The sequence below is a fragment of the Aythya ferina genome (assembly GCF_964211825.1).
Source record: "Aythya ferina genome assembly, chromosome: W".
Classification (NCBI taxonomy): domain Eukaryota; kingdom Metazoa; phylum Chordata; class Aves; order Anseriformes; family Anatidae; genus Aythya; species Aythya ferina.
The window spans coordinates 13,252,224-13,264,780 of NC_140313.1; the positions used below are offsets into that span (position 1 = coordinate 13,252,224).

A 12,557-nucleotide genomic window follows, 5' to 3' on the forward strand; every position below is an offset into this window, starting at 1 on the left:
CTCGCATCCGCTTGTAAATACCAGTGACCAAAAAAAAAATAATCACTCAAAATGAATCTGAACATCTCTCTTGCTTGTGGCATCCTATTTTTAAATATAGGATTTGTATTAGATGTTCTATGGCAAGATATATTATATATCTATATTATCTATATCTACATCTATATCTATATTATCTAGTTTTATTCATACTATTATTCATATTGTGTTCCTTATGGAAGTCATAATCATAAATCCCACTGGGACTGATGTTATATATATTCAAGCCAAAAAGATGGCCTGACTCCAAAGTAGCTTTGGATTGAAACATGAAATAAAAGAAAAGATTGATACAGACGAACAGATGGGAAAACATGAGCACAGTACAATGCAATACTGGTCAGCTGAATAGGCAAGATCTCAACACACCAGAAGCCTGATCATTACCAAATGCTACATTTCACTGTTCAGACCACTGGGCTAATTTCCTGCAGCTCACTTACTTCTCATAAGGCATTTAGTTTCCTCACCACCACCTCGTTTTCCTAGTAAGCCTGGAAAAGACTGGCAGAGAGAGGTAAAAGACAAAATAAGAAGGAACAAATTAACATCAAATGTGATGAAGCTCTAGAACAGCCTTTCCATGAAAACACCAGAAGAAACCTGGCACCTGGCTGGTCCTCAGATGCCCAAAGATGGGTCTGGGGTTGCCTGATGGCAACCAGGAGACTGATTTGATGGTGTAAGGACAGGGGAATGGTACTTCTGAAATACTGGAGTGAATTACGGGGTCTCCATCCCATTAGCTTTGAATGTACAAACTTAAGTTTGCCTTGGAGATTTGCTTCACTTTACATTGAAGAGAAGCACAAATTTGCAAGAGACTAAGCCTGCTCCAGAAGCAAGATCAGGATGGAGGAGAGGGGCAGGACCACCTCGCTCCTCTGACAGGCATCCCTGAAAGGGGACTCCAACTCAAGTCTCTTAAGCACACCAGAAAAGTCACTCGTTTCTGGTGAGACATCTCACACCTCCTCAAGTATTTAGCAAACTCCACAAATAAATCTAAATAACAGAATTAGAGTACCCATGTTAACACTGGCACTCATGAAACTATAAAGTCAAGTCATGCAGCCCAAACTCAGCTCTGGTGTGAAAAAGGAGTATGACCATCTTATTTTTACCTATGGTTTGAAGCCATGGAAATTTCAGTCTAATATCTAGTTGGGGAAGGAACCACAGGCCTTCATAAGCAAGGAGGAGAACTGAAACGTGGAGGGACTGAGGAGAAATATGAAGCAGTCTCTGTCTGTCCCTCGGAGCTGAGTTCATTGAGGGCCAAGTTCCTGCTGGGTTGTGCCTGTTCTTGTCATGTCTCCTGGCCCAGCCCCCTGGGATGTGGTAGATACCCAGGATCACGTGGACTCTGCATTACCACAAATCCTCACATTTACATCGAGTGGCTGCCTGGATGTGATGTTACAGATCTGACAGATGTTTGGGGCTTTTCCTACACCGACTAGCTGAATCCCACTTTGGCTAGACATTAACAGAACTTTCCCTGGCAATATAAAACATAAATCTCCTTTAATCATGGGTACAACAGCTACCAATTCACAGCGTTGATTGTTGCAGGAAGCATGGCCGAAAGCACGACAGACACCAGTAGAGTCAGATCATGCTCCTTTTTATTGCCCGAATAGCCTAACTTTTATAGTGAACTTAACAGGGGAGGACAGTGTTTCACACAAGATTATTGGTCAAAAGCACTCAGACAAACAACTGCAAGAAAACAACCCCACCTGCAAGAAAACAACCCCCTTGTGATTAGAAGTCACATAGACCTTGTCCTTGAAGCCAGCTACTGGTAACAATATTTTCCTGAATTCCTCAATTGGGCGATGTGGGAACACTGTCATGGGAACTTCTCATAGTTGCCCTGGTAGCTTGGTTTGCTCAGCTACCGCAAGCCATGGGATTCTTGCTGTTTCAAAAATCCCTCAACAGTTGATCATAAACACCTTTTCCTCATTCTGTCTGTCTCTACAGCCAGTTAATATTTTTGTAATAGGAACAATAACAAACGTCCCTAGCTGCTTGACCAGACACAAAATTTCCCTAATGCTGGCTGTCGTGGTTCCGCTCGAGTGGGCAGCCGAGCTCCACCACAGCCGCTCTCTCACTCCCCCTCCTCAAAGAGGAATGGGGAGAAAATATGTGAAAAGGGCTCAAGGATTGAGATAAGGACGAGAAAATCACGCAATAATTATTGTAACGGGCAAAACAGACTCGGCATAAGGAGATAGTAAGATTTATTGCCTACAACTAACAAGCGAGAGAAGTGAGAAAACAAAGGAAAAAAAAACAAAAGCACCTTCCCCCCCATCCACCCTCTTCCACCTCCTCCCCCCGAGCGGCGCAGGGGAACGGGGAATGGGGGTTATGGTCAGTCTACAGCACTTCTTCTCTGCCGCTCCTTCTCGGTCACTCTCGTCCCCTGTGCTGTGGGGTCCCACCCACGGGATGCAGTCCTTGATGAACTGATCCGGCGTGGGCTTCCCACAGGCAGCAGCTCTTCCAGAACTGCTCCAGATATGGGTCCGTACCACGGGGTCCATCCCTCAGGAGAAAACTGCTCCAACCTGGCTCCCCTACGGGCAGCAGCTCCTGCCAGATCACCTGCTCCTGCGTGGGCTCCTCTCCACGGGCTACAGGTCCGGCCCGGAATCTGCTCCGGCAGGGGTCTTCCACAGGCGGCAGCCTCCGTCAGTGCAGGGCCACCTGCTCCACCGTGGTCTCCTCCACGGGCTGCAGCGTGGAACCCTGCTCCACCGTGGTACTCCATGGGCTGCAGGGGGACATCCTGCTTCACCATGGTCCTCACCACAGGCCGCAGGGGACTTCTGCTCCGGCGCCTGGAGCACCTCTCCCCCTCCTTCCACACTGACCTTGGTGCAAGGCTGTTCTCCCACTCCCTTGACTCTCCCGGCTGCTGTGTGGCGCAGCGTTTTTTCCCTGTCTTAAATATGCTCTCACAGAGGCGCAAAACAACATCGCTTATTGGCTCGGATCTGGAAAACAATGGGGCCCTTCCCAAACATGGGGCAGCTTCTAGATCTTTCTCACAGAAACCACCCCTATGGCTCCCTGCTACCAAAACCTTGCCACGTAAACCCACTACATTCCACCCCTCGCCTCTGTTAAAAGCATATTTAAGACTACTCACAACATACTATCACTTTACAATTATCACAACAACCTTCACAAACTTCACTTACATCAAAAAGAAAAAGAATTCACCACACCAAAATAAACATAACATCATCACAGCACCGACAGGGTGGACATTTTACACACACACCACCCCTCGTCCCTTCACCACACTAACATCTCACAGTTACTGCTTTCTTAAATTCTTCACAACTTGTACATTCCTAACAATCATCCTGCACATATTTTTGCCCGTTACTTCTACTAACTATCATACTTATCTCAAATTCCTTGAGCCCCACGTTGGGCGCCAAAAAAGACTGTCGTGGTTCCGCTCGAGTGGGCAGCCGAGCTCCACCACAGCCGCTCTCTCACTCCCCCTCCTCAAAGAGGAATGGGGAGAAAATATGTGAAAAGGGCTCAAGGATTGAGATAAGGACGAGAAAATCACGCAATAATTATTGTAACGGGCAAAACAGACTCGGCATAAGGAGATAGTAAGATTTATTGCCTACAACTAACAAGCGAGAGAAGTGAGAAAACAAAGGAAAAAAAAACAAAAGCACCTTCCCCCCCATCCACCCTCTTCCACCTCCTCCCCCCGAGCGGCGCAGGGGAACGGGGAATGGGGGTTATGGTCAGTCTACAGCACTTCTTCTCTGCCGCTCCTTCTCGGTCACTCTCGTCCCCTGTGCTGTGGGGTCCCACCCACGGGATGCAGTCCTTGATGAACTGATCCGGCGTGGGCTTCCCACAGGCAGCAGCTCTTCCAGAACTGCTCCAGATATGGGTCCGTACCACGGGGTCCATCCCTCAGGAGAAAACTGCTCCAACCTGGCTCCCCTACGGGCAGCAGCTCCTGCCAGATCACCTGCTCCTGCGTGGGCTCCTCTCCACGGGCTACAGGTCCGGCCCGGAATCTGCTCCGGCAGGGGTCTTCCACAGGCGGCAGCCTCCGTCAGTGCAGGGCCACCTGCTCCACCGTGGTCTCCTCCACGGGCTGCAGCGTGGAACCCTGCTCCACCGTGGTACTCCATGGGCTGCAGGGGGACATCCTGCTTCACCATGGTCCTCACCACAGGCCGCAGGGGACTTCTGCTCCGGCGCCTGGAGCACCTCTCCCCCTCCTTCCACACTGACCTTGGTGCAAGGCTGTTCTCCCACTCCCTTGACTCTCCCGGCTGCTGTGTGGCGCAGCGTTTTTTCCCTGTCTTAAATATGCTCTCACAGAGGCGCAAAACAACATCGCTTATTGGCTCGGATCTGGAAAACAATGGGGCCCTTCCCAAACATGGGGCAGCTTCTAGATCTTTCTCACAGAAACCACCCCTATGGCTCCCTGCTACCAAAACCTTGCCACGTAAACCCACTACACTGGCAAGGGTGACTGTTTGGACACACTTCGGCTAAGGCAGCGTTTCCATTTTCACCAAATTCCCGAGATAGCCCAGTGGCTCTCCTTTGTCCTCTCATCTCTTTGACTTGCTGGGTTTTGTGATCAGGTCTCCCTTGCTCCGTGACAACACTTTTCACCCACAGATCTCACGGCATGTTTGGGAGCATGCATCAGTTGAATTACGTGAACAACCGCTAGCTGAAATTTCTGCAGCCCCTGAAAAGGCTGTATAAACTACAGTGGCAAAGGCCCTCATCCTGAACCCGCTGAAGCCAAGAGACTTATAAATGACTTCAGTGGGTTTTGCATCTAGCTTGTGAGCATTTGATTTCTGAGGCTGTCGATCTGTTGCCTTTCATGAGCACTAATTTTACTAATGTATTTTTCAATGCAGTTCAGCTATCACTCAGATAATTTCAAATCTGCCAAGTCAGATGAATGTGCTGCATGCTATGGTCCATAAAAATGAAAGGTCAGCTACTAATTGCCTTCAGTTTAAGCTTGATGACTTCAGAAAACTCATTTTCACAGCCACTATATTTAATTTATGGATAGATATATTCGGATCTATTTATTACAACAACAAAATTCTCTGGTTTGCAGCCACTGATTTTATAAAAGAGATAATAAAAGTGTAATGAGTATGGAGATACAAAAGTGGAAATGACACCGAGAAAGTAATAAATATTAAAATGAAAATATAAACAAGTCTATAAACCAAACCCTCGGGACATTTGCCATGTGCAATGTAACTTTTATACCTCTTACTTCATAATGCATAACTTTCAAAGAAAATTAATGTAATTATTTTGCTAACCTTACCCAACCGCAATCAAGTAATAGGTAGCAGGAAAAACAATTCCATGCCTACACAGTAAACTTTCATTTAGTTCAAATGGTGATTTGAGTATTTTGATTGCATAATAAAGACCTGAAATCCATTTTATTTTACCAATAGCAATACTGAAATTCCAGTAACTCCATTTTTTACATGAGACTGCTCGGATGCTTTAACCCTGCTTAAGTTTCTAAAACAGGGCTTTTATAGGACACTTATCTCTGCTTCCCTCTGCAAATTTCACCAGCTACTTTTTCTGCGATTCAGAAATACGCTGTAAATATGGGAACAGCCTTGTAGGAGGGACTGAGCGCATGGCCAAAACTCACAGATGGATGTGAAAATGAGAAGAAACTCTGGGTCTGAGTGGGCAGAGTGGGAAGGGCTAGCTGGCATCAGCCCACCCCAGGTAGGGCGGCCCATGTCAGGGTCTGGCTATGGCCGCACCTACTACCAGCCCAACCCTATAGCTTGATGAATCACCATCATTGCTGGGGAAGCCGGCGGGCATGGTGATCCCAGGCAGAAGGCACTTCCCGGGGTGCTGTAGCGGGTGGCCAGGATGGAGGAGAATGGTTGAAGAGCTCTTTACCCGCCAAGGTCCCGTCCCTAGCTCTCAGCAGCATCATTGTGGCTTCACTCTGCAGAGGGAAGGACTGAATCACGGAGAGACTGAAGTCAGTAGGCTGAAATAGGGGCATTTGATCCTTACACCTACCCCAAGACGTGTGGCTTGATTTTCCTCCTTTCTAAGCCTCCCTGTCTCCTGCTGACTTCAACTGACTTAAAACAACAGGCATACATCATAAAATCACACTAACTGTTAAGATGTGCAATTACAGATATTTCCATAATCACTGGCAAACATGCCAGCCTTAAATGGTCCTACTCTCAGGTTCCCTACCTGTAAAACAGAAAACAAGGCACTTCAACATGCCTTTCCAAGGCAAGGATGAGGCAGTTTCTAGAGCCAACTGAAGCCTTAGGCAATGGAAGATGAAACATGATCAGAATGTCCAGAGATAAAAGACGGTATATGCTGCAGAAAGAGGCTTTCAGAACAAAGAAAAATTGCTCTGTTAATAAATCCCTGAAGGTTTTCCTGCCCTTGAGTTCCAGTGACACAGCTGAGATATCTCCAGCTGTATAAAGGCTGCAGTTCTGTAAGTGGCTTTGCTGACTGCTAAAGACAAGATCTACATTATCATGATTGTCCTGGTTTCAGTTAGAACAGAGTTAATTTTCTTCCTAGTAGCTGGTAGAATGCTATGTTTTGGCTTAGGATGAGAAGAGTGCTGATAACACCCCGATGTTTTAATTGTTGCAGAGCAGTGCTTATACTAAGCCAAGGACGTCTCAGCTTCTTGCTCTGTCCTGCCAACAGGCAGGCTGGGGGTGCAGCAAGAGCTGGGAGGGGACAGACCCAGGACAGGTGACCCAAACTAGCCAAAGGGGTATTCCATACCATCTGACATCATGCTAAACAATATATAGGGGTGGCTAGCCAGGGGAGGGGGGCCGGACTGCTCAGGGTTAGGCTGGGCATCGGTCAGCGGGTGGTGAGCAATTGCATTGTGCATCACTTGTTTGTACACATTAGTAGTAGTAGTACTATTATCATCATTGTATTATTATTATTATTGTTATTATTATTATTGTTATTATTATTTTCCTGTCTTAATAAACTGTCTTTATCTCAACTCACAGGCTTCACTTTCCCATTTCTCTCCCCCATCCCAGAGAGGTAGGGGGGAGGGTGAGCGAACGGCTGTGTGGTGTTTAGCTGCTGGCCGGCTTAAACCACAACACACCGTCATGCCAACGTTCAGCTATAAGCTTGGATCTTCAATGCTTATTTCAAGTCCTGTAAAAGTAACTTGAACAATAATATAGGGAATGAAAAAGGCATAAAGCACCACAGAAAACTTGAATTTAAGGTATTCAAATAAAATGATACCGATACTCTCCATCATAGGAGAAGAACATTTGAAAATAACCTTAGCTCTGTAATCACCAGTTTCATAAAGGTTATCCCTAATTTAAGACCAGTCTCTGTTAAGAACACATATTGAGCACAAATTCACAATAAAGCAACCAAATCAAGTGAGATCAATAAAATTCAGCTCTACTTCTCATTCTGCAGCAATATTTTTCACAACCAGAACCCCACCTGAAGGCTGTTTCCTTACAGGCACACACTGATAACGAAAAATGAGGAATATAGCATTTTATTTTAAAAACATACAGATCCTGAACATATGTCCTGAACAAATTCTAAAACTTCAAAATGTTTTTTAATTTTTAAATAACTTTTAACAAATAAAATTAAATTTAAAATTCCCAAGACCTGCTGCCATGCTCTTCCAAATCTCTTCAGTACGTGCAACTCACCACAAAATTGCCCAGCCTAGGGGTGAGACCCAAACTGGCTCACCCACCCAGCACCGAGAAAGAACGGGGTGTTATTCACACACATGGGGTGAAGTTGGGAACACATCTCAGACACCAACACATTTCCACCTCTTTCCAATTGAATAATTGAGTATGAACTGCAGAAACTGTCCATGATTTTGGCCCTGCTTCCCTGTTCACATGCCATAACTGATCAGGACTCTAACTCCCACTCCCTCTTTTGCTTTCCTCTGCATGAGTTGAGCTTTGACCTAAGCCTGGCTTTCCAGCTTTTCTTCTCTGGAAGCCCAGCCTGAACACATCTCCAGCCCTTGGCTGGGCTCTTTGCAGTATACACACTTGCAAATGAAACACAGAAGAAGGTCTGGCAAAATGCTCTTATGTCTTTCTGACCCATCCCTTTCCTCACAAGCATCAGTGCTTCAGCTAAAATATATCCCTGCACAAACCGTAGTCTCATCTGTCCCCTGCACTGAGGGCACTAACCCCACTCCGTGTTCATACTCCCTCGCCCCAGCTCCCACAATAGCCAAGACAAACTGGTAAAAAAATGCCCTTTGCATGGACAAATAAATCAATAAACTGGGATGTGCAGCCCTAAAAGTCACAAACCATAACCCTGTTTCTAAGTCCATAACTCAGTCTCTGGAAAACAAAAGGCAGATTCTGGTGTTGTCTGAAGTCCTCAATCAGGAGCCCGTTTGGCACCTGGAGATAACATCACATGTGTCCACTGGGAGGACTGAACTTTCAGACAACACGTGACACAACCCAGGTGGCCTTAACATGAGACAGCAATATCCCCATTGCCTCCCAGCTCACGGGGCACATGTGCATCACGGTGCCCAGAGCAGTTCTCCTAGGCAAGGTCATCCACCTGGGATCTTAAATATGACAGACCATTAGGGATGTCTGTCCAGGTCTAGGAAGCACAAGAAGGTGCAGAGAACTGAGAATTTGGGCTGGGATACGTTTCTGATTGTGGCCCCACATGGCTTTTAAGGCCTCAGAGATTGCTCGCCAGGTGCCGAGCAATCCCACCGCAACCTTGTCGTTTTTAGTTGCAGAGTCCCACACCTTGACCTCAATTTGGTCCTGTGTTTCAGGATCATAAACCAGGACAGTCTTTGTTTCTAAGGATGTATGATTCCCCATAATGCGCAACTGCTTACCAGCGAGGGGCAGTTGTGTGTGCAGGTCCGCTTCTCTCAGCTCGAGCTTCTTCACAGCTCCGGTGCGCCTATTTCCAGCGACTTTCTGTACGAGCTTCTCTGACTGGTTTGCTGAGTTTGGCCAAACCTATCTTCATGAGGCGATCAATGTGCCTGTTCCCGTCCTGGTCTCCATTCTGCTAGCCTGTTCCTTTTCATTCCTTCTTTCTGCTTCTTTATTGATGACATAACTTCATCACATCGTGTTGCCTTTTTTTTTTTTTCTTTTTTCTGAGGACAGGCTCCCCTCTTATACCCTTCTCTTCACAGCAGTTCTTTTCAAAACAACTTTTCATTGGTCAAACAACTTTGCATAAAACAGCAACAGCAAACACCCAGAAACTTCCATGCCTTAATGGCTGGAGAACAAGAAACCAGCTGGAGAACAAGAAACTGGAGACTGCAGGGAGTCTCCTGAATCACCCTTCTTTGTTCCCTCCAAACTCTTTTATATTCCTGATGGCCTCATAGTTAAGAGTCTAATGTTATCTCAACCACGGGGCTTTCCAACCCCTATGGCCACACTCCCAAATCTCCCCCTTCTTTATTAATATCAACCATTTTCTCGACACGAATTACCACTCCATATATAACAATGGTATCACAGCAACAGCCACGCAGAAAATAATGAATGAATTTTGATAGAAATGGACAAACACAGTGATGTGATGGAACGAGAACAGGCCTCAACATATGACAATCCAACATCACAAAATCACAGAATCATCTAGGTTGGAAGAGACCTTCAAGATCACCTAGTCCAACCTCTGACCTAACACAAGTCATCCACTAAACCATATCACACACCATCTCTTCTGCCCTGAAAGACTGCTGTGACAGATGGAGCCTGAAGTCGGTCATGGACTATGCAAACTCAGTGGACATTCTATATACCATAGATGAAAATGGTGATTAATTAGAATGTATTGGAAAAGGTGTAACCTGAGCATGACATAAATGGTATGGATTAAGGGGTGGATATATGTCCTGGTTCCAGCTAGGACAGAGTTAATTTTCCTCCTAGTAGCTGGTAGGGTGCTATGTTTTGGATTAAGATGAGAAGAGTGCTGATAACACACTGATTTTTTAATTGTTGCATAGCAGTGCTTACGCTAAGCCAAGGACTTTTCAGCTTTTTGCTCTGTCCTGCCAGCAGGCAGGCTGGGGGTGCAGCAGGAGCTGGGAGGAGACAGACCCAGGACAGCTGACCCAAAGTGGCCAAAGGGGTATTCCATCCCATCTGACATCATGCTAAGCAATATATAGGGGTGGCTGGCCGGGGTGGGGGGGCCATCTGCTGAGGGATAGGCTGAGCATCGGTCATCGTGTGGTGAGCAATTGTATTGTGCATCACTTGTTTTGTACACATTATTATTCTTAATACTATTATTCTTATTTTTCTTCTTCTTCTTCTTATTATTATTATTATTATTACTTTCCTGTCTTAATAAACTGTCTTTATCTTAACCCACAGGCTTCACTTTCCCGTTTCTCTCCCCCATCCCAGAGAGGGTAGGGAGAGGGTGAGTGAACAGCTTGTGGTGCTTAGCTGCCCACAAGGTTAAACCACTACAAAATTTCAGTTCTTTCTAGCTTGAGTCTCCTGTCACCTGGCTCTGGTGTGTGGAAATTAAAGGGAGCCAGCAGGGAAGCAGGGAAAGCTGAAAGCACAGAGGTGATCAGAGAAGTGTTTACTTCAAGGGAAATGGCCTCACAAAGGCCTTGAAAAGAAGTTTGTAAAAAGCATATTGGTCTCACAAGAAACCATAAAGAAATAGAAAAAAAAAATGTGTACAGTTAGAGGGCAAAATTTTGGGATGGTGACAGAATGCCTGGCTGAGTCGTAATGACTTTACCAAGCAGAGCTGTACCAGGGATCAGTCTGTGACACTGAAATGAATGAACAGAGCAGGTTATTTCAGAACAGTCATGGAAGCTGAATGCAGTGCAGTCACAGAGGTACAAAACACTTAGCCACCGCCCTTTAAATAAACAAAACAAAGCAAACTAACAAGTGGACCCAAAAGAAACACAGCACTCAGGTAAGCTTGTTTCCTTTCACAGGCATTAAATTAAGCCACTTTCCAGAGCAGTTCCATCATATCCGTGCAAACACAACTGCCACACAATAGTTAGCAATCAGGATAGTTTAAGTTACAGGGCTGCATATGACTGTTACATCCGGATTTAGATGCTTGGCTGTTATAATATAGTCTTGGAGTCTTTCTGTATCTTCCATTCTCGATTTGTGTATTATGTAATGCAATACTTTTCTTTACTGCTTCTTCATTTCTCTCTGTTGCAGCAGCATCTCCCAACCTGCCCAATGGAGGCACAGAATTTATCTGATGGATTGTCCTAGCATCTTGGGTAGGCAGCATGCTGATACCATTTCTGTAGGGACTGTACATATGCATACATATGTGACAGTGCAGAAGGAGGGCTTGACTTCCTTACCACAGGTCTCCTAACTGACTAGCCATGGGATCTCCAGTGTAAGGAACTTCATCTGAACACCTTACCTTTACAGTGATGAAGAGCTGGTCAATATATGGATCTAGAGCATGGTTCATCCCCTCCCAACCTGTACAGATAAATCATGTTGTAAACTCTGTTGCATTTGCTGTCTGCAATGGGAAAGACAGACAACTCAAACAGCTGCACTGCATATATGGAGGGAGAGGGACAATGAATCTCACCAAATGACTATCGCAAGGTCATTTGGGAAATTTGTATCTGACTGGGGTATCATAGAAGGACATGTTAATACTTGAACTGAGTGTTTAACATATAAAGAATTTTCAAATTGCTTGCTGTTTTAGCAAAATCCTGGGAAGACGTTGTGGTGGTTTTACCGTGCTAGGCAGCTAAACACCACAACTGCTCTCTCACTCCCCCTCCTTAGATGAGGAGGGGAAGAAGTAAAGCAAAGAACAACTCACAGGTTGAGATAAGGATAATTTAATTAAAGGGAAATAATAATAATAATAATAACAACAACAACAACAACAACAACAACAACAATAACAATAATAAACTAAACAATATAACTAAAGGGAAAAAAGGGAAAGGGGAAAAGGGAGGGGGAAAGGGAAAAAAGGGAGGAAAAACAAACAAACAGAACAAATAAAGGCTATGTGGAAATGCAGAGGAAAGAAATTACTCTCTACTTCCCACAAATGAGAGATGTTTGACCATGTCCTTGAAGCAGGGCCTCAATGCATGTAGCCGGTGTTCGGGAGGAGGACCGACGTTTTCCCAAAGAGAGCCCACCCCTCCCCTCTTCTTCCTGTTTCCACCTTTTATTGCTGAGTGTGACATCATACGATATGGAATAGGTCAGCTGCCCTGGTGATGTTTCTCTTCTTTTTTTTTTGCCCATCCCCTAGGAGAGTTAAAGAGAGTCCCGATGCTGTGCCAGTGCTGCTCAGCAGTAGACACAACACTGGTGTGAGAACACTGCTGTTCTAGCTACAAGTGCAGAGTACAGCACTGTATCGGCTGCTGCAGG

The 12,557-nt window shown here is 45.4% G+C and overlaps 1 protein-coding gene across 1 annotated transcript in view; it reads right to left on the minus strand.

Moving 5' to 3' along the window:
* Positions 1-1,835: 1,835 nt before the first annotated feature.
* The window catches only part of LOC311426267 (uncharacterized protein), a 95,719-nt gene continuing 84,997 nt past the window's right edge, over positions 1,836-12,557 (minus strand). The window contains exon 2 of the mRNA XM_084502508.1: positions 1,836-1,891. The gene's annotated coding sequence lies outside the window, so the exon portion shown is untranslated. The remainder of the gene's footprint in view (positions 1,892-12,557) is intronic.